Source organism: Bombus terrestris, chromosome 8, assembly GCF_910591885.1.
Source record: "Bombus terrestris chromosome 8, iyBomTerr1.2, whole genome shotgun sequence".
Taxonomy (NCBI): Eukaryota; Metazoa; Arthropoda; class Insecta; order Hymenoptera; family Apidae; genus Bombus; species Bombus terrestris.
In genome coordinates this window covers 8,775,765-8,803,574 of record NC_063276.1, presented here as the reverse complement: position 1 = coordinate 8,803,574, position 27,810 = coordinate 8,775,765, and the positions used below count along the sequence as shown (strand labels likewise).

At 35.9% G+C, this 27,810-nt stretch overlaps 1 protein-coding gene and 1 long non-coding RNA gene across 3 annotated transcripts in view; one reads left to right on the top strand and one right to left on the bottom strand.

The window, feature by feature from the left end:
* Positions 1 to 27,810, top strand: part of LOC100645051 (protein slit) — a 627,790-nt gene that overhangs the window by 452,242 nt on the left and 147,738 nt on the right. The gene's annotated exons all lie outside the window — the stretch shown is intronic.
* On the bottom strand, positions 22,360 to 24,767 carry LOC125385577. Its single transcript, XR_007225002.1, has 3 exons — positions 24,351 to 24,767; positions 23,123 to 23,962; positions 22,360 to 22,992 (listed from the first exon to the last, which is right to left on the bottom strand). It is a non-coding gene; the product is annotated as an uncharacterized LOC125385577 (long non-coding RNA).

The following is a 27,810-nucleotide window of genomic DNA, read 5'->3' as shown; positions in this document are numbered from 1 at the left end:
GAAACAACAAAATGCATTTCTTTTTCCGTATTAACGTTACGATGCATCTGGTGCACTTTCGATAATTTATGCATTATACTTTTTTGGTTTGGTAATTTATAAGAGTAATTAGTAATTAAATATTCAATATTCACCTATCGCTTTTACATAAATATTCGAGTTAGTAGGTTAATGTATTTCATTGTTTTAAAACACCATACTGTACTCCACATTATTGTTTTATATTATATTTTACCAAGTTAATAACTGAAAATTTTAGATGAGATAGAAGAATTCAGACTATAACAATAAAATACATGAGAAATTACATCTACTATGGTGATATATCTATAGAAGTCAGTGCAGACAATAGTCTACCATTTTGAATATCTATTTGCAACAATAGCCTATAATTCTGTATTATATTACGTACGTACGAATATTTCTCAAAATTAATCTTTGAAAATTTCATAAAATAACCTACGCTTCTACAATGAAATATAAAATATGCCTTACTTTGCAATAAAATACATCTACAGAAAATTACAATATGGTGATATATAATGTCTATCTAGATAGTAGTCAGGCATTTTGAGTATCTCGAAAATGGATCGCTCAATCTTGATAACAGCACAGTAATAATTTAAAAGAAACCTTACTGTGCATATGTGAAAAGACTATTCCAATCAACGGTAGAACATTGTTCAGTTAGCTTATGTATCGCGTGACCATTGCATTCATAGTGATAGAACGTGTAGATCAACGAATTTGCATCAAATTTAAAATTTTGATAAAACTTAATTCTCCTAAGTCCATTGTATATCGCAATTTCTAATCCTGTCGAAAGGTAAAATCGCTATTAGAAGAAGTGGAAATTTCAAAGCATGGATGAAATTATAGAATGGAAATGAAAGAACAGAACTTTGCAAATCGTTTTAATAAATCAAGGGATCGCTAAAATAAGCGTGCAAAATTCAGAAAGGATCAGAATCATTGTTCCATATTTCTATTTCTTTATTTCTTCTTTTCTATATTCAATTGCTAGACATATTCGAGAAATTGCTTTAAAAAATTGAAGGAATGAATGAAATAAATATAAAAAATTCCCAAAATAATATCCTTGATGAAATGAAAAAGCTTGTTGCCCTCTAGTCATTTTTCCATTCCCCTTTGCTTCCTTTAATATTAAATTGCAGAATACATAACAAACAGACTTCAAAGTCTTATTCAGTCGACGTACGTGCGATATATACGAAAAAACATGCCTGGATGTTCGATCGCGGGCGTATTCTAGTTTAGAAAGTCGGAAGAGAGGCACGGTGTGTGGCAATGACCCAGTTGGGAACGAAAAATCGGCGAACTGGAGCTGTTAACTCAGGAAGTTGCGGTTCGTTGGTAATCCGAAAAATTGTGTAAAGCTCGCAACATGAATTTCGAATGCCGTCATACGTGAGGCAGTTGGCAAAACGTTCTTGTAACAAGCATCGTCCAAACTGTTGTAAAGAAATACACGGTCGACCGATCGAAATACGTTTTATGAAATCCAAGCAACGTTGCTCTTATTTCTTGTTGGAATTTCTGATAAAATAAATGGCCACGTATAACGATATCGAGATCGAAGTAATAATTAATAATAATATCGCTGACAGAGAAAGAGAGAGAGAGAGGGAGAGAGAAAGATTTCCTAGTTTAGATAATTCATAACGAATGGACTTAAATTATATTTAATCTAGATTTATCTAGAGGTAAACTTTGATTTAGATTCGATTCGTTATTAACCTTTCAACTGGACTTAGCATTAATCATAGCTCAGGCGTGTACACTTCGTGTCATGAGTGAATTTAGATTTAGCTTCGATCTGATTAAAACTCGTGGTCACGTATCGATAAAATTTAATAGGAGTCAGAAGAAATGTGATCCGGCCATTAGTTAGGGAAATATGTAAAATTGGACCTAGTTAAGACCTAACTCAGGCCTCCTTTCAGAATCGTGTCTAATGTAACCACAATTTAGAGTGGACACGAGACTAATAAAGATAACCAGTTCTTGGATTTATACCAGTTTTATTCAAATCTAGTCTAATTACGATAGAAACATAATCGAGAGCCGATCTATGCAAAAGTTAGCTGCGATCTAGACATAAGCTAAACTCGAACTAGTCGCAATCGCGACGCCAATTTAATTCGAAGTGGTTATCGTTTACTAGATAACGATCATCGTCGTAACCGATGCCTCGATCGCGATCTAAATTTAATCTGAAATCCAATCAAAGATGCAAAGAGGCAATTGCCTTGAGTTTGAGAAACTCGCATGTACATTCTAATTCTAAGGAATTCCCTTGATAATTTTCTGTACAGAACTTCGAACAAATTGAGTATCTTGTCACTGAAGGTTGATTATCATTGAAAGTCGAGAAGAAATTAGAAGTCATTAAAAGTTATTAAAAGGATTTATGATCGAAGATCGACAAAAACATTTCCTTTTATTGGTAATTTTTTAAGTGCACAGTAAATGTAACTAATGTAAGTAATTTAACATGGAGGATAATTGATTTTTTATCTAATTTGTCTCAAACAGAACAGAGATTGTTTGTATTTTATGTAGGTTGGAAATTATTGTTAGAAAACTTTTGTAATCTTTCCTCTTTTAAACTTTACAATTTTTAGAGAATTTTCTTGTAGAACGGACTATTTGGAAAATTTTCTTTAGGAAATTAAGTAATTTTAGCAAATTTCTATTTGAAGTTTAGATAATTCTCACACACATCGAAACAATTGCTTATCATGTAATTCCATTTCTAAATAATTTCCTAATGCACCATTACTGAAGCACTCTGCCACTTTCCACTATTCCCAGAGTGCTTCAAATTTAATCGAAACACCATCAAAGATATCACTAGAAAATAGGTCACGAAGCTTCAAACTTTCCGCTCAAATTAGACCTCACTTATGGATTCTTTTTCACGATATCTAAATCAGTGGTCAGCAGAGATCGTTTTTGAATAAAATTTCCAATTCCAATCCTTTCTTGTGTTTCATTAATTTCACCGATACGTCAATTTCAATCGTTGTTTCTATAGTTGCATGAGAACAGAATATTTTATTTACCGAATATACCTGTCAATCAATTGGCTTAATTCATTTGAGAAAACGATTCGATAAAGAGCGACGCCCTGAAATTCAATATATACATGTCGAACGAACATAACGAAACATAACGAAATCCGACATACATATATACTACACGCAGATACGATATAGATGTGTTATGATACAGTATGAGCAAACTAAATGTTGCATGTGTGTATATCGATTTTCCAGAATAGCTATAGACATCGATGTGGCATGGCGATTAATAGTAGAACAATTGTTGGTCAACGCGCCGCTGTTTCCATTTAGTGTTCGGTTAGCGGCGATAATGGAACTGTAAATCGTTCGACGTTTGTAATTAATCAGGGTCGACTAGTCGATTCGACGGCGCGCCACGTGCAAACGATTTCTCCAATGCCGCCACTCGAACGAAGATTGTCGTTGAAGAAACGAACCTGATCGGGATCGTTTTCCGCTCGATTTCTCTTACTGACGACCGAGAGACAAATTATTCTAGTTTTCTACCGTTCGACGCAGCTTCCGATTAAACTCATTTATTCATTCTGGATTAAATTAGCGAATAAACGTGCTCTGCTCGAAGCGAATTATCCGCAATAGCTTGGATTAGCTCTTTTGGATATAATGGTAATTTTTGTTCTGTTATACAATTGTTGTTTGGTGAATAATTGTATCGTTAGCATACTCGTAAATGTAAATATTATAAATATTAAGACCTTTTCAAAGAAAAGCAAATCTATTTCTTTTAGTTCTTAAAAGGACATAATACAGGACGTAACAATTATTTTTTTTACTGATAGTGTTAAAACGTTGGTTAAATTAAAAAGTGAATTTTATGAAAATTTTATGTCGCATATACAATATACATATAATATTATATATACATATATGAAAGCAAACTTTCCATATTGCTTTGTTTCGAAAATGTAACTTTGTAACAGTATATGCGATGCACTAAAATTTGAAACACGAATTGTTCAATATTTTGTACTTGATCAGCATATTGTAAAAAGATAATCCGATAGGAAACGGTCATAAATTTAAGTATAAGTTATTTGTCTGTTAAATATTCATATATATTGTACTATACGCGTGATAATGTCCATATATAGTATATTGTGTGTTTTTTAAATGTTGAAAATTGAAAGAACTAGTTTTGTTTGATTTCTTGTAACACTGGACCATCTCTTTTAAAGATCTAAAGTTTTCTCATCGGAGGTGTCTCAACAAATTTCAACAGCTTGGATTTCCTTTTTTTTTTTTGGAGCATTCGATAGATTTCATCGTATCGATATAGATTTGAAGTGCCGATTCCTTGCAAAGCTTCACCGATAGAATATTAGGTCAGGAAGTTATTGTTCCGGGTAAAAATTACGTTCGAATGGAGGATAGGAGTTTCAGGAGATATCGAATTTTGAAGCTCTTGGAGAAATTGTAACGTTTCGCGTGACAACTACGTTCACGGCAAAGGCGATTTCTTTCCGGCGGCGATTTATTGGCTTCTGTTTCGTATCGACGATCGAAATCGAATCTCGAAAATTAGGAATTTCCGTCGCATCTTTGGAATCTCCGAATGGTGAAAAAGTTAAATTGCCTTTGTAAAAGTTACAGAAATTTAGCGAAAAAGAAATTAACTATTTTTACATACGGTGTATAATAATATTAATTTTTCGATAAAAATATTCTATAAGTTTTAATCTAAGTAACATAATAATTAATAAGTTAATGATAATTTTCTATAAACAAATTTGTTCATTAATATTTGAGACTAGGTTTGCTAGCTAAGACTAGAACAAATAATATCAATGACGTAATAACGTGAATTGTTAAATAAAACAATGAAGATTATATTTAATAATGAACCAACAATTCTTCAATAAAGGATAAAAGTTCTTTTCTGAAAAATCCAAGAGAAGTATTTCACACGATCTACGATAAGAGATTTATCCATGAAAGTTTACGATCTCGCAAATTTAAGAAAATTTATTGTAAATTCCTTAATAATAAATCCATCATCATTTTTTACTAAATCAAATGTTTGGAAACTGCAAATTAAACAAATTTTTGAGAAGGTAGGAGAGTGAAATTCCCTGAAACTTATTTCAAGCTTTTTAGCAATAAATCAAACTTCACTTAATCTTTCACCGAATTAACAAACGAAATTGAAAGCTCGTGCTTTCGAAGAACAAAAAATCTACGAAGAAATACGAAAAAGTAGAAAGCACACGATAAAGCTTTCGAAGGCACTTGACGTGTACCATGTACCTGTACCGTGGTCCCAAAATATCGAGCTTTCATCTCAGTAGTCACGCTGACTCATAAATAACTCTCGATACCGAACAGGTACGCGGTGCTTAAAAAAGCTCATGGGTTTTCAGACTCACATCGACCGATCGAAATGATATATGAACAGTCGACTCGTAGAAGCTTGTCCCGCATAATGAAGTTACACGCAACGCTGGCTTTGTACGATTTTATTTATCTTTTCCGCAGCTTATGATTCATGGTCCCGGCACCGATCGAAGCTCCGTTAACGTTTCCGCTCCGGTCGAGCATTAACGATACTATACGACACTGTGATTAGCATACTAGACGGGTGCAAAAAGCGTAAAATGTCGAGATCCAGCTCGATTTTCAGGCTGGCGAGCCTGAAAGCAAACCGGTACGGTTTAAAGCTCTCGTTCATCGGACGTCTGTAATAATTTGAACAGGAACGAAGACAATTGATCGTAAATATGACGAGCAACTGGAAGCTTGTTATGTGAGAGCTGATTACTTTCTGAGCTATGGTATATTACTGTGTTCTTGTAATTGTAGACGATTGGAGAAATCGATATTTGGAAAATTTTTCCGCTTTGCAAAAATTTACAGGATAAATATTTCAGACCATTATACGTTATTACATGGTGCGTTATGGTGCTTGGAATGATTGGAAAAATTTTAGTGTTCAACCTCCCAAAGGACGAGTAACTTACGATTTCCATAATGCTATATGTTGAGAGTAAATGAAATAGATAAACCCAAATTGTCAGACAAATTTTAAGAAATAATATTTACGATGTAATTCCTTTCTTTACCTTTCAATGTATGAAACCGATCAGAATGATAATTTGTATCCTAATATCGTTTTAACGCTTCAAAGGTATGAAGTTGCATTTCGAAATAAATATCACAATTTACGTTGTATCAATCCTTTGTACATGTTATTCATATTAATATTGTTCGTATTATATTGTATGTTACGTATTATTATTATTATAAATATTTGTATTAATGTATATTATCATATATTTTATTGGTATTATAATGTTTTAAACAATTCAAATTTTTTAGATAAATAGTTTAAATTCGTATTATTTATTTCGAAACGAACGATCATCGAAACAATGCGATACGAAACGATGCGTAGATAGGGTCTGGCACGCGAAAAATTTGTCACTGGCAATTGTAACACGATCAGATAAATCAGTCGCATTCCATGGCCGAATGATTCTGCCAGAGCGCTTTGATGTGCCTATTAATTAGATAAGCATTGATTTCGGATTAAACGGATAATTAGCCTCTTTGTTGGAACCGTCGCGTCTGGTTCAGTGATCGCGACGAATATGAAAATATCTCCAACGTTTATAATGTCAGTCTTCAATCGTGTTGTTGTATCGTTAGGTATTTTCACTTGTTAATAACCAGTTATAAAATTCTATCTAGTATTTTCATAGATACACGTAAATACTATTTTTTACATTTTAATGAAACTTTCTGTTGAGTTTTACGTAAACAAATTTCTGCTTCTTTTTCTGTAACTTTCGTCGAAACTATCTGGGTTGAGTAATATTGAGGAAAAACGAATGCGAAAAATTGCAACATTTCAATATTTATAACGTTGCATTCCAATTAGCCTAGCGTATTATTGAAGTATGTTCGCCTTTTAATTACTGAACAAAAAACAATCATAAACTTCCAGGAATTATATATTTTAATAAAGATGCAATTATCCTACATGTTTCGAGAAATTTACCTTTCAACCTTTAGTATTGAAAACCTTATAATATCTTAATATAATTGACAAATTTTAAGTATATGAATATTTTCTGGAGCTTTCTTGCAATTTAACAAGACAAATATTCCGAAGCTCAATAAGCATGCACGATCGCGTGAGAAATAAGCTCGATCTATTTTATTTCCTATTAGCATTGTACATATACATACTGCATACTAAGAGTACATGTACCAACAATTATTCTACTTAATTCGTTGCTTATTCTACGTATTATCACTGGCCTAGTTTCAAATCACATTCATGTATATCCATCTAGAATATTCTTAATCTAATTTATGTACGTAACACTGTTTGAATTACCCTTTTCATTCTGTTTTAACATAGCTACTGTTAATGTATACTGTTTTATTATATTAGATTAGTGAGATATTAGTGAGATTAGTTTTACTGTGATAAAGTAAATTACAGAGAAAGCAGCAATTTTTAAAATTAGCATTTAAAAATTAGTAGCAAGTTACTATGCAAAACTTATATAATTCATGAACAATTAACGTTTTATTAAAGTGAAAAATGTATTACTTTCACACATAAATGTGTTAATATTAAGCAGTTTTAATGTCGTAATTTAATTAAATTTAATTGAGTGACAAGATTTACTTAAGCTTAAGTTAACGAAACAATAAAATAATAAATAAATACAACAATAATACAACATAATATTAATAAAACAATAAAATAATAAATAAAACAATAAAACGAAAATAAAGAGATTGAAAGGAATATCCCGTGTGCAAAAACAAACCTAAATACAATATCCATTAAGCGAAATATCAATTCCTCGTTGTGATATCAATCGCTTAGGCCAATATCACATAAACAAAAATACTGATTCTATATTTCCCTGACTTTGTTCAAATACTATTTATACCACCTGCAGCAATTTTTTTGTAATATCTTAATATATTATTTTCACATCCGAATTAACCAAATTATATCAACGTTTAATCCTGTGACATCCAGATTATCAAAGTTTAATCGTATAATACCGCGTTTTAACTGCGATATATTCATCACAATCCTGTCATATAAAAACTACGTGCAAAGAAAATCGAAAGGAACCGCGTGAGTTAAAATAATGCTTTGAATAATTTCATCAGCGAGCGCCAGTGGAGGTAACAGACGCGGTAGGAAATGTGGAAAGTCGTATAATCGGCGGAAAAGTCGACCGTACCGCGACATTTTTCTCGAAGAGCATGGTACCTCGACGCGTTATTGCGTTAGCGCGTTTCCGCATACAAATTTCCGCGGGAACGATGTGATAATATAATCTTTTTTCTTCTCTTCTTTCTACCTCTTTCTTCTTCTCTCTCTTATGGCAACACTGACCGGCGAGCGCGCCCCTTGAACATGTGTTGCAGCGCTGGCTAATTTTGCATATAAATTGCCTGCCGGCCGGGGAGAAATGGGAAACCGGTATTCAAGGTACTCTTTTCACTGTGTAGCATGTGACAGAGACAGAGAGAATAGCGTGAATACGATTAAAACGCTCTCTCGTGCACGGCCTTGGTCACTGAACAAATTTCCTGCTTCCGACCGGCAGAAGGAAGTATATCACGTCGCGTCGGCCTACTTAATTCCCTATGAATCGCGATGGAACGCCTGCTAGTCTAGAACGGAATGTGTAATGGGGGGGTGCCGTGGAGAACGCGCGCCCGACCAGCGAAACGCCGTAATCGAGGAAAATCCTTCGGAAGGTAACCGGAGCCCTCGAGTGTCGGGCAAATATGTAGGTTAGAGGAGACGGGGATGGATAGAGGACAAAATTCTTGTCAGATGATGGAACGTGTCCATGAACGCGAGGTTGAAACGAAGACTAGAGGAAGTGGGACGGTTTAGCATGGTTAATGTGTTTTATGCTTTGGGGTGAAACTTTTTTTTAGCTTCAATGATGAAGATCTTTTTACCATCTTTATTGTCTCGTTGTTGTAAAATGTTGGACTTCAAATGGACTTTGAATAGACAAAAAAAAAAAAGAAGAAAATTGAATGGACAATAAAAATTGTACGTGTCCTGTTGTTTTACGGTTTATTCTAGCGCAGTTTGTGTTGTTGAGGCAAACGTGTAGATAACGTAAGGAAGTAGCAAGGAATTGTATGGAATGAGATTATCAGTTTATTCTGTCTTTCTGCTTTTTTTAACCCTCCATCCAGTCATTTTACCTCCCCTTGCTTCCCTTCTATTTCCGTTTGTTCGAACTCTATCATATTTAAAGGATGAGTTCGTTTAAGTCTTCTACTAGATATATGTGAAGTGGTTTGAATAACCAGTATTTGGGTGATTAAGAAGCGTATGATAAACGAATTGGAAGGTCTGAAATAGTGTTTTGTACTGATGGAATATTCGTAAGTACCTGCTTGAATTTCGTACTGTATTTCGTACATACTGATTTGAGTTTGTCTTTAGAGGCTCTCAGGAAAAGTTTGAGGCTATTTTTTGCGCTAGTTTGCGAAGCAGAGCAAATGCTAAAGTTACTTATACAGTGGTTATAAAATGTATTTGTACACGTCTTTAGTTCTCAATGATGCGATTTTTTATTAGATTCTGCATCTCATTTGCATGTTATCAAATGCTTATATCTATTACAGTCAGATCGAATTAATTAATATATAAATGAAATTACAAATGTAGTGGTATACAGATACTTCTCTTAGCTATTGTACGATCCAATAAAATCTAATCGCACAATATTTCGAAAACAACCTTGCAAAATCTCCATATTTCTCATTTTACGTCCTCTCTAACGAACCGAACATAGCGAATCAGCTTTCGAGTTTTACTCGAACCGGTGTTCGAGCAGCAGAACACGTAAAATCGCGACAGAGTACGAGTTTGACGTGTGTCCACGTGATCCCGTTATTTATCGTCACGGGAATCGACCGGCCGACGGGGAATTAATGAGGCAAAATTGAACATCGTATCGAGACTTGAATCAAAGTCGTTGGCCGTTGGGGCGAGAATTGAGCGCTACTCAATCGAGTAGGAAAACTATGAATGGAGCAGCGATCCAGAACACGCCAGCTGCTACCGGCGTTTCCATCCTCGTCAGTTTCGCACGTACAGCGACGAGATTTCCCTTGTGTTCTGCACAATTACCTCTGAGGGAAGTGCGCCTCTCGGTCACGGTCTCTCCGTCCCTTTCTTTTTTTTTCATCCCACTCTTATTCCCTGACTCGTTCCTTCGAGAAGAGAACGAATAAATTCCGCGCCGCGGGCAAATCTCGAACGCCCCAGGAGTAATCGTTCGAGACCAGAGTTGCTTGTTTTGTCTTCTTTTGCAACCATGTATAGAGCCATTATATGAGCCTCTCGGAAGTCAAACCGATCAACTCAGCTTTCTATCAATTTCTCAATTTCATTACATAGATACATCTCTTCCAAAACACATTTTTCAAATTCTAAAAAAACTCCTGATCCAGAGACACGATATATACGGAAAAGTAGAATACATAGAATATAATTTCTAAACAGAGGCGTGAAAATAACAAGATTTTACAAGGTGCCTACGAAAGAGGCTACAAAAGAGATTATTAACTGATAATAATTATTGACTAAATGAATGTTTGTCTCCTTTCGCAACCCTGAAATGGAGAACATGTCAGCTAACGGGTTAAGTCAAACAGTTACGCGTAGTCATCCGCAAAACGTCAGCTTCGTCGAAAAGCGTTTCCGGTGCGTTATGCGGCATCTTCACGTCCGACGCACAATCCGCAATATTAACGAGCCTGACGACGATAAGCACACTCTGGCATCGGTTTTTGGATAATTATCCCGGTAGCCGGTTCGCAGCTTCCCTCCTGGATCAAGCGCAGCCATTTGTCGAGGAGGTTCACGAGTGCCGCGTGTCTGGAGGCTTAGAATTCGAAGAGGCCACTTCAGAGAAGGTGAGTCTCGAGATAAAATCGAAGACTCGCTTCGTTCGCGGCGCATGTCGCCGTTTCAGGTATGTCAGCGTGACTTGCAAACACTTGAACGTCGAAAAAACCATAGATAGAACATGATCTTTGAACACGAGTCGTTTGTAATCTTGCAATGTTTAGCATTTGAATTCTGCCTTTTGAGTGAGTTTGGATTTTTTGAGAAACTAGTTATATTTATTAGTACTATTTATTTTAACTAGTACTATTTATTTTATTTTCCAGTATTTTTAAATTTGGTACAGGACAAATTTCTTCAAATACTTTAACCTTTTACTCTGTTTTTAAATAGAGCGTTCTAATTCATTTCCATCACTCTACAGTCTCTACAATAAAAGTTGCTATTGCGAAAGAGAGAGAGAGAGAGAGAGCAGTAAGGAAAAAATCCTTAAAAAATACCTTTCTAATATTAAACGCTTTTAACAAGATTCCTAATAACCAACTATCGTTGTCCAATAAAATAAAACTCATTCATAACAATAAAAAAGAAAGCTTCTCGATTCCAATTCTGGCCAGCCTAATTCATTTACATTTATTTGCAATATTATTTAGAGAGAAACAAACGATAAGAAGCACTCTAAATTCTCGACCAATTTTCTCACAAAGTTTCTGATGAGTAGATTGTGAATCTTTCTGCCAACGTATGCCTTTATGAACATTTTTCCAACTTAATTAGAGGTTCGATTCACCTATTACAAGTTATAACAAGTATACTATTTTACATATTTAGAAAATCCACAGTTTACTAAAAATTATTCATCCTCCCCTCAAAAAAAAGAAATGGAAATTAACCAAAAAAAAAAAAAAAAATAAACGAAAGAAAGAGGCTCCTGATCTTCAAAAACCACAAAATATTCACCACTCGTATAACCAAAGCCTCTTACCACTCACACAAATCTCTAAAGTAGCTCTCGATGAGCGTACAACAAGAAACCGCGCGACCATTTACCCAAAGCGTCGAAGACAAACCAAGAAGCAAGATGAAAAAAAAAGGGTAACAAGGAGTCTGTGCATAGAAAGTAGAGGGATCATAGGTGTCTGTAGAAAGGGGTACCGTAGGGATCAGACACGAAAGCTGCCCCGTGGCCAGGTTGTTCGTGTCGGGCTTGCCGCAGGTCCGGCATGTATATGCATAAAAGATGCTAATCTGAAACGGTAGCTCGCATTGCCGCGAGTGGAGCAGGCTCTCTGTCGAGCGGTTCGCCAACTGTTCACTTGGCCGCTGTGGACTGACGGCACCAGGAGATCCTGGAGCAAGATTGCGAGCCCATTCATGGGAGAACTGCCGTGTATATTACTGTGTATACGTGTGCGCCACGTCCGACGCTCTCCGCACTCGTTAGCGCCGCTAAATGGACACCCTGATATATCGGGGCCGGAGCTCATTAGACGCCCTCGTAATCGGCCGTTCGATTTGCCCGGGAAAAACGTCTAATTGCCGGTGTTGACTTTATAATTGGCTCGAGTGGGTCGCGGATATCGCCAGTCTTTTCCGCGATCAGCGAAACCACGATCGACTTGTAACAGTTAATTCACTATCAGTCGCTTTTAAGATTGCGAAGGCTTGCTCGTTTAGTTGATCTCAGTGGGTGGGTCTGGTATGTGCTTTTCTTGGAACCTTGGATGGATTTCGTTTGAGATAAGTTCGTTGTTAGATCTTGAGGATGCTGACTTGGCTAGTGCGGGTAAGCTTGATTTGATGGATTCTTATGATTACTTACATGTATGAACTAGAAGAATTTTATATCTGATGAATTTTTCGAGTCTCCTGGTAGGATATCTATTTTCTACCTGATATCAATGTTGATAAAGTATAGTAATCTGAAGAAATTACTAGGAATATGTACCTTAAAAATTGTGCAAATTCTATTCTATAACACGCTACTGTATCTAGTAATATAACTAAGATGTAAAAATCATAAATGGCTTAAATCAATTTACTATTAATTTTGAAAATGCAGCGTTCTGCATTTATTATTACAAAAAAGATTCATTGAATTTCTCAAATCATAAAAACGTGTCGAGAATAAAATGATTAAAAATTGAAGGATATGACTATTTTTCGTATTCTTAATATCTTGACTTACGATTTTCACAGTTCACCGTATATTAATGTTTAATAGCTGTACACGAGAACGACTGAAAGAAGTAAGACCACTTATCCACTCTGACGCTTATTAAACTCAACGTTCGATGTCTATCTACCAATTATACAGTGCATTCGACAACTCCAACTAGCCACTCTGATTAAGACATCACTAGGGAACGCATTTACAACATTCTAATCTTTCTCTCAATCTTCAGTGACGAACCCTCGGAAAAAAAGGCCTGAGAACAAAAAATAAAAATGCCGCACCCAGCAAGAACCAGTGGAACACCCGCAGAGCGGAATCTAAATCACCCAGCGGGGCTGAACGAACTTAGCCTCGTCCAATTTACATCCAATGCATGAACATTGCACTCGGAGTAATTACCGTGGCCGGTCTAACGCGGGACAAAGTAATTGGTTCTCGCTGGTCGACCGATATCGGCCTCTACGGTGGCGTTCGCGCGTGCTATGTTTCTCCTTTCACTCGCGTGCTCGCGCATCAATATTTAACACCTGCTAGATTATGCGATTCTTAGCGCGATTCCGAGTCAGCCTCGTTCATTCTGACAAAAAATCTCGCGGAACTGTAACGTAACTTGTATATATATAGCATCATACGAAATTACAAATTGTAATTTTTCAGCTTTCAATCGTGTTATTAGTACGTTGCGCGTTGTTTTCGACTGAAATGCGAGTGATTGAAACTTAATTTTCGAAGGTTACAATGTAAAATATATAAAACGTTCGTTCGATCTCCTAGGATTCTTTAGTTGCATTGTATTAAGAAATGCTGGTGTATTTCTCGCTTGAAATAGTGTTGGAAGTTTTTTAACAAAGATGAAGTAACCGAAATGATCGACAAATTGAACATTTATTGACCAAAATAGATCGGACCACAAAATATTCAGCGTAATAACCGATTTCGTTATGATACCTGGATCTGCTTTGAAAAAATGAATTTGCCTCTTATATGATTAATACGAGTTAGCTCACATTCAGAAAAAATATAACAGCCCAATTTCTAATCAACACTCCGATTCAACTGCTATTAATACAATAATTGTTTAAGCTTTGATCAATCTGCGGGTAAAATGTTATTCGTATAATATTTATAATATTTCGTATAATAGATCAGTTATTCTGTATCAATGAAACATACAGAAAAAGATTAATTGGAAAATCTAGAACGCCCTGTGTAATCCGGTTTGTACTAGATATAACACGTTTGATCCATAACAAAACATTATGTACCATTCTATTCGTGCAACGATATTTTTTATCAATTAAACATACTGAAAATGTTTAATCAGAAGATCTAGAATACTCTGTGTAATCCGATTTATACTAGATATAACACTTTTGATCGATAACAAAACATCATGTGCTCTATATCTTTCTGATTCTATGAAAACGAATAGGTTTGATGCGCTATAATCAATAAAACCTGCATTCCTTCCGTGTGCCAATTTCCTTGCTGTGCGCAATCCGTGGGACGTGGGATCGCGTCGATGAAAAAGCCAGTCGTGCAGATTCAAACGGCGAGAATTATAATCCATTCACGGAATAACGCGTACGTGCGTGCGTGTGGAGTGCACAACGTTAGCGGAATGGAATTGCACTCGTTACCATTGTAAATGGATGCGCTTCTCTCGTTGGAAGGGGTCGTGTACACGCCTCCCCACGGCTAAACGCTTCGGTAATCGTTCGGCTGATTTATTAGGGAAAAATTAAGTAAACGTTGGATGTTAGCTTTGCAATTTCGCGGGGCACTTGAAAATCGCGCCGCTTCCCTCGCGCACGAGCTTCAATGGATCCAGTTGGTACTCCTTTTTAATCCGCCAGAACGCTCGTTCGTCTCGCGGGTATCACGAAGGGAAGGGCGATAATCGTGGTCGAATTGTACGTGATCGAGGGAAAATTGCCACTGTTTACCGAAGTGGGGAGCTTTATGGAGTCTACAAAAGAGGGGATAGTTCGTTCACCTCGTACGATGTCGAATGAATTGAGATTTTGGTGTTTCAGTTTACGTGACTGAGATTTGGTATCTAAGTATGTAGTAGTTGGATAAATTTTGTTTCTGATGCGTGTTATTTGATTTAGAAGACAGATTAAAGAAAATATCAGCTTTCTTTAGGATTTTTATTTCTAAGGTATACTTTAGATATAGTACGAAGATCGATGAAACTATTTAATTTTTATGTATGTGCTAGAGATCACAGGTTTGAGGTCATCGCGTTTCGCAGAACCTAAACATTTTTAAAGAGAAATCATAATTCTTCGTTTCAGGATACTTTTTTAGCCAAGAATTTATCAAAATACTAAATGACAACTACTGCCAGATTTTTTGCTGAAACATATTTTATCAATGCCAGAATCGAAATCCACCAGTCGTGACGTCAGCTTTAAGCCTTCGCCCCAAGTAACTACCCTTAAAGTCACCCTTATTCGTTACCTCGAAAAATTATCATTAATCGAATTAGTCGTAATCACTTCCACGAAAGATAGCGCGATCTCAGCCTGAAACCAGCAAGATATCCACTAGCTACAATCACGAGGCTCTGATAAGCATTGCGTCAAACGTGTTTATTAAAATAATGACAGGATGGCGGGGAGGTGCGCGTAGAATCAATATAGAGCAGCAGCGTCCCGACGAAGAAAAGAGAGAAAACCGTCGGGAACAAACGAGCCTCTCTCGGCTCTGTCACGCGACAGAGGAGGGTGGCGTTCTTTTTCAGCGCCGTCGAGCTTTTCAAGCGAGTTCCGCGGGCGTTGAACGAGACGATCTCTTGCATCACATCCGCTTACGTTCGTCATGCTGCCCCGAAAAGGTTCGCGAGCTATGCCGACTGCGCACTCGCTGCCTACACTAACAGATCTAGGGCCGAGATTGCGACCCATTCACGAGATAATACTCGTGCATCATCTTCGTGTTTCGCTTGTTAGTCGCGGTTGTGTCCCGTGGATTACACTGACAGCCGTTTGCAGGTCTACGGACTATGAATCCCGAATCCACTTTCGGGATGCGACGACCTGTGAATCATTTAGGAATCGCTCGCTGTGAAATACAGTGGCAATCAAAGCTTTGTATCACTTTTTCAATTGCACCGTGCACTTTTACTTGTCGTATTATTTTCTTAATCCGATCGTTCGCTATTTTTTATAATTCATTTGAAAATAATCTCTCTAATGTCAATAACAATATCCTCGAATTCAATAAGATTTGTTATCAAAGAGTTCTTTCAACATAGCTAAAGAGTTTCACATTGATTCTTTTCTTTTTATTGAAACGCGTAGCAACTCTGAAGTTTGCAAAGTAAGTGTAATTTCGATGTTTTGCTTTGGAGAATTATAATCATTGGCTTTTTTTCAACTCTCAGGGCCAGTCACGATCATTTAAAATAAGAACTTGCATTTAAACTTCCAGCAAGACTTAATAACCTTTTGTATAGTTGCAAAATCACAATCCGGATAATAGTTCTAAAAAAGAAAAATCGCACCATTGCAAAGGTATTACAAATAGAAACATTTAAAGTATTACAAGGAAAATGCAGAATTTAATCGTGATAACTCTTCTTATTGTTCCAACTGCATCCACTCTTCAAAAAATCTTCCAAAAAGGATGCTTACCGACTTACTGACGCAGATGTCGAGTACTCTTCATGAAGAATGTAAGAATTCTTGAATAAGCTAAGGGTTAGTAAATTCTGCAGACTCCTTTAAAACACTCGACCTTCAGCTGAAGAAAATATACCTCGATATAGTACCGGGCAATTTCATAATGTAAAAATTACTTTTTCAAAAGATTTCCAGAAGAAATTTCACAATGCCTCCTATATCTATCAATTCCTTTCATGGACGGCTTTTCTAACAATTATTCTTAGTCTGACTAGTCGCTCGTACTTCGGTATATAATGCTTTCTGTCGCTATCGATTCGTTTACGACTGATTCCCTTGTGGTCTATTCATCGTTTCCGTCACGGTCGATTCGCTTACGATCCAACTGGACAACCATCTTTATTTACGACTGCTTCTCTCGCGACGTGCAATCTACAACACACGTGCTCTTTTTGCGATAGTTTCATGTATGTGTACGAAACGATAAGCGTTTACATACGAATGGACAAGATGACAGAACCTAAAGGACAGTATCGCGCGAGATCGCGTAACTGGTGTTCGTGTAGTTTCGCTGATCTAAGCTTGAATCACTGTATTCGGAAGTTACACGGATCTTCTTGGAAAACGTGATGTCTGATGCATAAACTCGTTAATTTTGCTCTACGTGGGCTTGAACTATTAAACGTAATAACCCTGTGTGTTTTATATATTCTGTGATGTATTTTAGTTGGTTTATTTTTATTTAATAAATAAAATTTAATGAACGTTTGATGATCGATAATTAAAACCATCACATATTTATTTTACTGAGAGTTATAAGCTTTCTTATAATTCTTGTATTGATTATAACGTGATTGATAATATCATTTTATAAAATATTTTTTGCGTTCAGTTTTGGAACGAAAGTGTAATTTATTCGTACAACTTGTATCCTCCTATTCCATTTAAAATCAAAATTCATTCAACCAACTCACCTACACATCCCAACCTAAAAATTCACTCTCTTCCAATCTCTCTCCGACCCGGAGAGTTCACATCAACTTCCACATCGCGCCATGAAACACCAAATTATTAAAAATTCACCGTATCATCGTCCCATCTTCATCCTACACGATACATTTCCTGCAACACACACCACAGTCGAGTTCCTTCCTGGTTCCAGGAGAACCTTCGCAAACTTCCGCCGTCCTTATCAGGCTCATTCTCAATCAACCTCGAGATATCAAGTCGACTGAAAGAAGTATAACAATTCCCGGAGTCACTTGCTCGCAAGGAAAGCGGGTAACATAATCAATTCTCTCTCGGTGGTTCTGTGTGTCGACTCCGCGAGATAAATTTTTTACTCCGCGTTTCACTCGACTCGGTCGAGCCCGTGGAGCTCATGAAACGCAAATGGCCGGTGCTCGCGAAGCGGCTCCGCGATAAGTTTGCCCGGTGTAGGCCTTGAAAAGGACTCGCTGTTGCCCGCCAACTGTTCACTCGTTGCTGCTGCTACTGTAGCTCGAGATCTAGGGGTGAGATTGCCGCTTCATTCAGCGTATAATGCGTACAGGTTGCTCGGAGTATCGTCATCGTCGAGCCGCACTCGTTAACTACCGACCAAACAGACCGACAGAGTCGTGCGAATCGACTTTCCGTTGGTCCCTCTCTCGAACTGGAGATAGTCATCTTCCAATTCAATAATTAATGTTTCAGTCGGTGTAATAGTGATGATTCAGATGGATTTTGGATCGTTATTTTCAACCCTTTTATGGTTTAATTAGGTTTGTTTGATTCTAAACTCGAGCTTGACGATAGCGTTTCGGAGGAATTTGTGCGTCTACGAAACTAAATTAATTATTGTGAAATTGTTATTACTGATCTTATAAGTAGTACGGAGTCTCTGAGAACTGAATTTGAAATAGTACTAAACTTACTATCGTGGAAGTATCATAAAATTCTTGTAATGTATGTATGTATGTATAAAAATTTGTAAAAGAAGTTAAAAAATCGTCATTATAGAAATTCAAATACACTGGCGGATAGAAGAAAGTTTAAAGTTGATGTACTGTGAACTTTTATACTAAAAACTGTTCACCATATTGGTAACAGCCTGTGATATTTATTCATTGGTCTTATTAAATATTAATCTACTTTCTAAAATTATGATATCTTTCCAAGTTTCTTATTTCACGAACTTTCCAAGGTTTCCAAGAAGCAAAATGTCGAGTGGAATCTCATTAGATAGAACAATACTAGGCTAAGCAATAAGCTCAGTTACATAATCAGATCGATCTGATAGATCCCGATCGTCCGTTAGTCCCGATTACACTTTAACAACACCAGCGGGGAATTCCCTGTGGCCTGTGGAACATGAACAAACCGATGTTTGCACGCGATACACGAAAACCTGTTGAATTGCGTTTCGAATAAGTTTGTTTCGAAACTCATACAGGCTAGACGGGGCCAATCAATATGTAACGGACAAGTTTGTTTCGACCTGTTCCGACGATGGCCACACCACCGCCAACGGTTGAGTTACTTTCCACTTGGCGAATGTAATTAGTTCGGTCAGATGTAATAAACACTTCTCTGCTTCACCACCGCGTTTGTTCGCCGAACAATAGACAGCTGATAATCCAGCTCCGAATTTGCTCTCTGCCTGGTGTCAAGAGAGCAAAAATTGGTTCGTAGTTTGTGGCTTGCGGGTTATTGTCACAGAGAATTAATCGTTTTATCGTGTCGAGTTTATTTATTACGTGTTCAAAGGATATTTATTTGTTATTCGACTATAGAGATATTGTGAAATATTTGCAGAAAATATTTGAATAATTCTAGAAAATGGGGATTCGATGATTGGGGTAACTTTGAGGTATATGGACATTAATATTTGAATTTTAACATTTTCATATTTCTATGTATTTTACATTATACAATAATAAAGTATCGTCTTTGTTGATAATAGTTCTTTAATATCGAGTTTATTCATATTCATGGTAAATTTATTTATTCTTTAACGACAAAGCTATGACGATATATTTGAAGGAAATATCTAGGTAATTTTAAAAACTTATCAATTTAACAAACTTCTGTTATATTTAAAACATTTTAAGATATCTACTTTATCTCTGTTTCACCTACAATAATATTATTCTTTCTGTTTCAGGTAAGTTTCCGTCAGTACAAATGAACGATTGCTCCCCAATTCCATCGTTTGGTAAAGTAAAAGCATACAAATTTATAATATACAGCTTACTTAAGTTTGATATCAAATAGAAACGTAGATATCTCTCAGGTGCATAAAATGGAAACAATTTTCGAACCAATTGTTCGAATATTCTCTGGTAAAATATTCAGAAGCAGTGAGAAAGGGGGAGAACAGGCATAGATAAAAGTTTTAGCAGTGCCGTAAAACTTTATCGCCATCATAACCGTGGTTCGGTTAGTTTATTTCAATTACCGTCTATTCCATTTCACCCATATTCGCTGTTAATCCGCCATATTAGCCACGTCAATTATTTCACTCGTCAGATTCCGCTCATCCTGTATCTCTCGCTCACCCCTTTTCAAATTCTTCGTATAAATATGCGTACGGGACGATAAGCACCGATAACGCGTGTTACCTGTGATCCAAGCAAGTATGGGGCGTGCGTGCGGGCTAAATCGGAGAATTAGATCGAACCAACGTTTAATTCGATTCGTAGAGCAACGTGGACGCTTAAATGGCGATGGCCGTGTTGGTCGACGATCAAATTTTCCTTCCAGGTTGCGTCTTTATTTCCTCTGGACAAATTTCGCATAAAACTGGAAATTCTTTAATTCCCATGCACATTGCTCAGATTGCGGTGCAATGTGGAAAATTTTGTTCGTTTCTATTTCTATTGATATAAGACAAAACAGCTTTTAAGAGCTTCTTTCGAACTGTATGCAAAATACACCTTTCCCTTATTTTCGCTAGAAATTGTAAATTTTGTTTATCAAATTTCGTTATTCTAACGAAAAGCTAGAAAGTGCAATTTTATAATAAACAATCGAAGAGTGAACAAAGTAATGTGTTGAAATATATGGTAAATTGGAATGCATCTGTATAACGTCAATTATGTGCAAATTATCAATTTGTTTATGCTGTAGAATAAATGAAAAACAGTATTTACAATTTCTATGAGAAACGGAAAATTGGATTTTTTTAAGAAAAAATGATACTTAGGGTGAAGGATATAAGATAGAGGATATAAAAGAGCATATGATACTTGTTTATGATCATTGAAATTTTTATTCAAAATTTTATCGCGGGTCATCGAGATATAACGGCCAGCACGATTTTATATAGAGCGGGTAAAGCCTCTATGCTTTTCGGTCGAGCATCGATCGAAAAGCGTTCTTCCGGTTGCTTGATCTCAAATTTTCGTCAGGCGTTTAACGACTAATCGCGTGCTTGTCGTTTGAGTACTTTGAAATAGGAATCAGAGTGTTAGGCGCTTTCTCAAAATCGCATCGGTCGCCCGAAGGGAAACGAGCTAGCGAACACAGCTAATGGATTCGCGGGGCGATCGTGCTGGCATACAGGCCGATTCAAGTGATTTGTTCTTTTCCTAAATGTTAAACACAATTGAATCTTTTACGTATTCGGAAAACTTTAAATACATATACAGATAGAATTTTCTTCATTTATTATTTGTTTACTTTTTATTTGTTTCGTTCTATCATTGTTATCTGTGGTTTCTTTCGTAATGACATTCAATACCATTGTTCTTGATATTTTAATTGCATCGTGGTAATTGCAAATTCACAGATGATCCAATTAAATATATAATACAATTTTAAAGCAATATTAATATTCTTGGAATTCTCTTCTTCCAATTGTATATAATTTCTATTTAACTTAAATGTAGTATAATTTGTATTTTATTTTATTATAAAATGGAAGCATTGGAAATTAAAATAATTTGTAATTAGAAAATAGGTTTAGATTTACATTATACGTCGTTATGCTTTCAAATTGTCCAATATTTCGGTTCGAAATAAATTGATCAATCTTATCCACGCGATGTATAATAAGAAGGAAAAATATTCAACGAGTAACGTGAATCAGCCTGTAGACACGCATACAGATGAACAGGAAGGTAATGTTTGTTGCGTGGGCGCGGCGTGACACGTAGTAATGGCAAAGGGAAAGGGAGCCGGCCCATGGCCCGGAGGGCAGCCGAAAATCCGCAGGAATTAACACAACTGAATTTCAAGTGGCCATGTCGAATTTCGCCTCGGAGCACTTCCATTCGGCTTGTTTTGTTCGGAATCTTGATTATGACGCGACGCAGTAGTTTTAACGACCGTACATTGCCGTTTATGATTATTCGAACAGCTTGAGAAGTTTATCGAGGTTGCTCCAATAATTCTACAATAACCAGTGGAAGTTGTTAGTTAAAATTTAGTTTTATTACGTTGTTGAGACAAACTAAGGGAAATGAGTAAAAAATATAGAGAAGCAATAATATTTTATAGCTTTATTTATATTTCATTTTAATTTTTCAAGTTTTCGATCTATTACATTATCGATATATTACATTTTTTATCTATGTAATAAACTACAAAATATCATTTTACTTTTAATCTGCTTGCTAGAAGAATGTATAATTTACGTTAAAAGTTACATTTAAAGAGATACATTAAGATTAAAATTTGAGCAGACATTTTTCGTAGCTACTGTACATACATTGAAAACAGTGCGTTATTATTAATATTAATTATGTTACTGAAAGTGACTTATATAAGCTAATAATAGCATATATAACATTCATCTACCATTTATAATTAAATCGAAGTAAAATATAAAATTTTTTCCTTTTGAATAAATATAAATGCCACTTGTTTTGTTCCCATCCAGGCAAAAGAACATGATCTTTTGAATTAAAACGCAGACATGCAGCCGTGATGCAACGTTGAATTATCTTATGACGTCATTGGATAACCACGTCGAGTTCTCTTTCTCTCTTTGAGTTTTGAGTAACCAAAGTTGCAAACAGGGATTTCAGACGAGATGCTGCTCGTGAAACCACTAATTTCGGCCAACAACCATGGAGATCGTGATGGTACCCGGAGGATCACCGTGGCCGATTTTATTGGGGTCGTGTTGGTATAGTGATGTGGGTTCGATATTTTTGTGGTTGCAAAAGTTTTCTTCTTTTAAAACGTTTATCTTAGCCGGAAAAAAGAAGCCCTTCACTTGACTTTTAAGTAGTAGAATTTTAAGTTCTGCAAGCATTTTTTAAGTAGATCATTATGATTTTGTTGGATTTACATGTATGTAACTCCTAAATATTATTTGTAAATACGAATTTTCAAAGTTTTATTTATCCTTTTTTAATTTTGTTCTTTTTATTACCTTTTATCATTTGTTGCGGTAACAGATATCTATAATTTTCCAAGATAATAAGATTTCTTATAGATATAAATCCTCAATATATAATATTTTCTTGGAAATCTTCCTAGTAATAGATATCTCCGATTTCTTAATTGCAAAATAACTTCAGATATCTACTAACTACAGAATAGTAAATGTGCCTGGCTGTCGTGATTATAACATTAAGGCAGGTTTCCTTATCCGCGGATTTCTAGTGACAGAAAGTTTGATAAATCTCCATACAGCTGCATACAAGTTGTAATAAACGTTCTTTCCCTGAGAGCATTTTCTTAAGTTCAAATTAATTAATTAGTTCACCCAGATTCGATTTCTAAAGACTTTTCTGTAAATACAGGTTTTAGACTAGTCAGTCTCAACAATTTTCCACGATGGCCTGTCTAGAAACATTTTTCAGTCTTTTTACGTTTGGAGAGTATACTAATTGATTTTTCCATAGGAATGAGACTCATTAGCTTACCGCTGCAACAAATCATACTACTCAACCGTTCCATGATAATGGCTACTAATATTTCTCCGTCAGTAAATCGTGCTAATAGATTCCTTTCTGAGAAACCTACCACACGTGACATTAATTCATGTTTCCATAGAAGTCGTTCTCATTCATTTCTCTGAGACATTGGAACGTGTCGCTTTCCTTATATCGATTGATTATTTTCTCACAGTGTTTCACTGTGTTCCTTGCAAGGAATACATAAATCTTCTTCGCTCTGCCATTGCTTCTATTGGTATTTGAACACTTCATTTCAATGTTTAAGTCTCTATCGGGTTAAATTAATCTTCAACATTCTATTCTTTTATCACCTATTCATAGAAATCAAGATTTGATCAACGATGAGTTTTATTAATCATTTTGTTTATGAAAATTAAAATAGATGGTGAGTATATGAATATAAATATATATCTATGGATAAATACATACAAGAAATAAATTCTTTGAAAGTGGATATTAATTATTTTAACTGATTTAATATTGTTTCAAGTATGTAATATGTGATATATTTTCTTCCATAATATAAATGGATATAAGTACCACGCAATATAATCCCATAAGAGATACAAAAATGACATATAGATAAGTAAAATAAAAAGATCTACATAACAAAGAGAACAATGTAAACGTGACAGCTGAAGTAACCCACGCAGCTGTTAAATAAATAAAGGAAAAATATCAATTTGCCAGATATTTTACCAGTAACTGCAGAACAAGACACTCTGCATAATTTGATTTGGTATCCAATTTCCTTCCATTGATTACTCCAATTTCCCTGGAACATCCGGTCAATCCTTCCCCCGCGTCTTCGCCTCACCCTTCGATCTAGATCTTCCCACAGAAAGACCTTACGTGATTTCCTCTAATCCGCGTAATGGACATTGAGGCGAACCAGAAACGCTAATGGGAATTAACCAATTTCTTCTACGAACAACTACCATCTAACGCGCCACAACACGGTTACACAATACCCAGGCGATTCGTCTCTTTACAGTTCCTTTTTCCCCGTTACGTAAATCCCTTGCCGTCTCCCTCCTTATGGTGCATTTACACTAAGCGGACGAATGCTCGTTCGCTCCCCACTCTAGTAAAATTAAAAAATGAAAGTAAACGTAGAAACGTGTATCTGTTCATGGCTTCACGACGCGACGTACGCGTGCGAACGTCTGTAGAGATTACACGCGTACGTTGTGAAGCCATGAACGGATACACGTTTCCACGTTCATTTTTTATGTTTATTGAAGTAAACTTGCCTTTATACGATCTTGACTCGTTCTAACTTCTCATTCGATTTTCGTGTAAAAGCTGCACACGCTGATTTAGTTGCATTGGTTCTAGCGATTATGCGAGGTATTGTCCACGAACCGGTACTCTCGCGATCACAGTGCGAGCGCTATTTGCTCGTGTATTGTCGGCGAATTGCCGTGGCGACCTTTTCGAAGTGTCTCGAAAGGAAACGGGCCGCAATATGTCAGGCACAGGCGAACGAACAGCGCTGGTGAATGAAGTCGTTGATTGGGCGCTCGCCATAAGTGAATTTTTTCCCGTGTTCAACGTGAATTACGACGCGGCCAGTCGGTGTCTCGCATTAATTAGGCTTGTGTAAAGGATCTTGTGTAAATAAATGTTACTTCGTACGTTTTATTTATGTTCGATATCTAAGATCTACCAGAGGCTTGGGATTTATCGTTTCTCTTGATGAAAAATTTTTCTCCGAATTTTTGTTTCTGTGTTTTAGAGTCGTTGATTATTTCCTGGTCTATTATTGAACTTTTTGTGAAGTTGCTGGGTAATCGATAGATGATATGGAAGAGTAATTCTGGATGTTTATGGAACTGGTATGCAGTGTTTTATACCGTATTCTTGTTTGTTTAGTTCAAGTTGGTATTTGGGTCATTTTTAATTGGAAACTCCTGTAATCACGGAAATCAGTTTTAATTATGTTTTGTACGATTTTTGGAAGCATTGTTCAAATTGACGTCGTCTTCTACTTACACTATTGAATAATTAAGTAATAAACAACAACAAATAAATAAATAATAAGTACTTTGAGAAACATCTTAAAAGGAGGGTCTGAAGATATCTACGTTATTGTTTCGAACTGTTGAAGTGGTCACCACTTCTACGAAAACTCCACATCTGGTCTTTTAGTTTTCTCAAGCGCTGAAGCCATCGACAGCATATAGACAAAAGACTAGCATGAAGGCAAACCATAAACAGTAGACAGGCGACGTTGGTTCCGGTGTTTTTCAGTTACAAGGTAGCACTGCTAGCGTGCGGATCTGGACCAGCTTAAATTGTATTCCTACTTATTATTACACTTCTCTATTAAATTAAATATATATATATTTTGTACCTTACACTTTATCCACGCGTTTTCTCTCTTTCACCTACATACATATACATCTAATAAGCTCAACACGAACGAATCTTTTATGTCATTCTTCGATATTGAATTTTCCATATCTTTAATTATTATGCAGTTTACGGTATTAAAAACTAATTTGTGAATATTAATTTTTAATCTAATATCTGCAAGAAATATTGAGTTTGATAATATTTTAGTATTTATCGAGAAATAATTGAAAAGTAGCGAAGATTGTTCGAAAGTTATTCTGTAGATACTATGCTTGACAAGTTCGCATTTGCCAGTAATTTACTTGTCTAGTTTCTTTACCTGTAATGAAACGTGAATTTAAATGAATGTATGCGATTCAGTAGTAACAATATAGTATAAACGATGTACTTTAAATGTGGCTACTTAATCATTGCATATTCTGAATGAAACAGATATTCCCTAAGAAACCAGTGCTAGAATGTATACTTCACATACCATAAATTCCGCATCCACCGTTGCAAACATTGGGGAAACTGCATAGAAATATGAAATTGTAATATTTCCATGGAGAATATACTCGTTTATTATAAACGCTATAAATCTGTTAACCGGAGAATACAAAATTTGTACAAATTTTTAAAGAAAATCAAAATCTGCAGCAAGCTCTTATCTCAAATAAGTTCGATTTATTTTAAACGAAATTTTTTATTTTTCTTAGGCACTAGAGAGAATTATTTCAACAAAATTCCCAACTACGTTCTTTCAGAATTTTAATCAGCATTTTCATAAAATTTAATGATATGAGAACAAATTATAAATACAATTTTTGCAAAGCTTTAGACACAGTTTTCATATAGTCCTAGGCAGAATTGCTCTCACAAAGTTCTAGAAAGAAATCTGTTAACATTTCAAATTAAACGTTAAATAGAATTTTTACGAAATTCCAAACAAAATTCTTTCGATGTTCTAGATAAAATTTTTGTAAAACCTTGAACCAAATTGTAAATAAAATTTCTACAAGTTACTGTACAAAATTCTCCGAGGATTTCAAATTAAGTTCTTATAAATCCCAAAATCAAACCCTAAATCAAACTTTTTAGATAAATTTCTTCTAACTGTTCCAAGAAGAATTTTTTCAAAATTCTAGAACAATTATCGCATAGTGTTCGAAACATAGTTCTTTTAAAAATCTTATCATAGTTTCTTTCTATATTAAATGACCTCTATAGGAGTTTGCCAACACGAATCAAATTTCAGCGTGCTTATTTCGATATCCGATTTTCTACATGGGAAATTCCATATGGTTTCAGCGGATCCTTCGGCCGCACTTCCATTAATGGTCTCCCAGAAACTCTGGCCCGTTTGAGGACACGACGATACCATAACTATGCCAAATGTTAAAGCGTACGCTCCGCTTGCTCAATTATGCAACGTGCCGCGAGCGCGTCAAAGGATAGTGTCGGTTCGCTATTTTGCATGGGATTCGCCAGGGCTGCGTCTGCCCCAGGCGATGCGAAACTTCGCCGCGGAACCAGCCAATTCTATGAAACATTCTACCGCAAGGATCTCCACGGGAACTATGCTAGTTTCTATGTAGCAAAGTTGGACGCCTTTTTCGTCAACGTAACAGGCTTAAAGCAGATCGTCGGAGATTCTAATCGTTTATATATGTGCATTTCATAGTTTATAACTAGATTACGGATTTTCATCCCATTTTATATTGTTATTAACATACTATAAATGATGCCTATCAAATGATATGAAAAATAATTCATTTTGAATAAGTTTTATATTTTGTAGCTCACTCCAGATACAAATTCT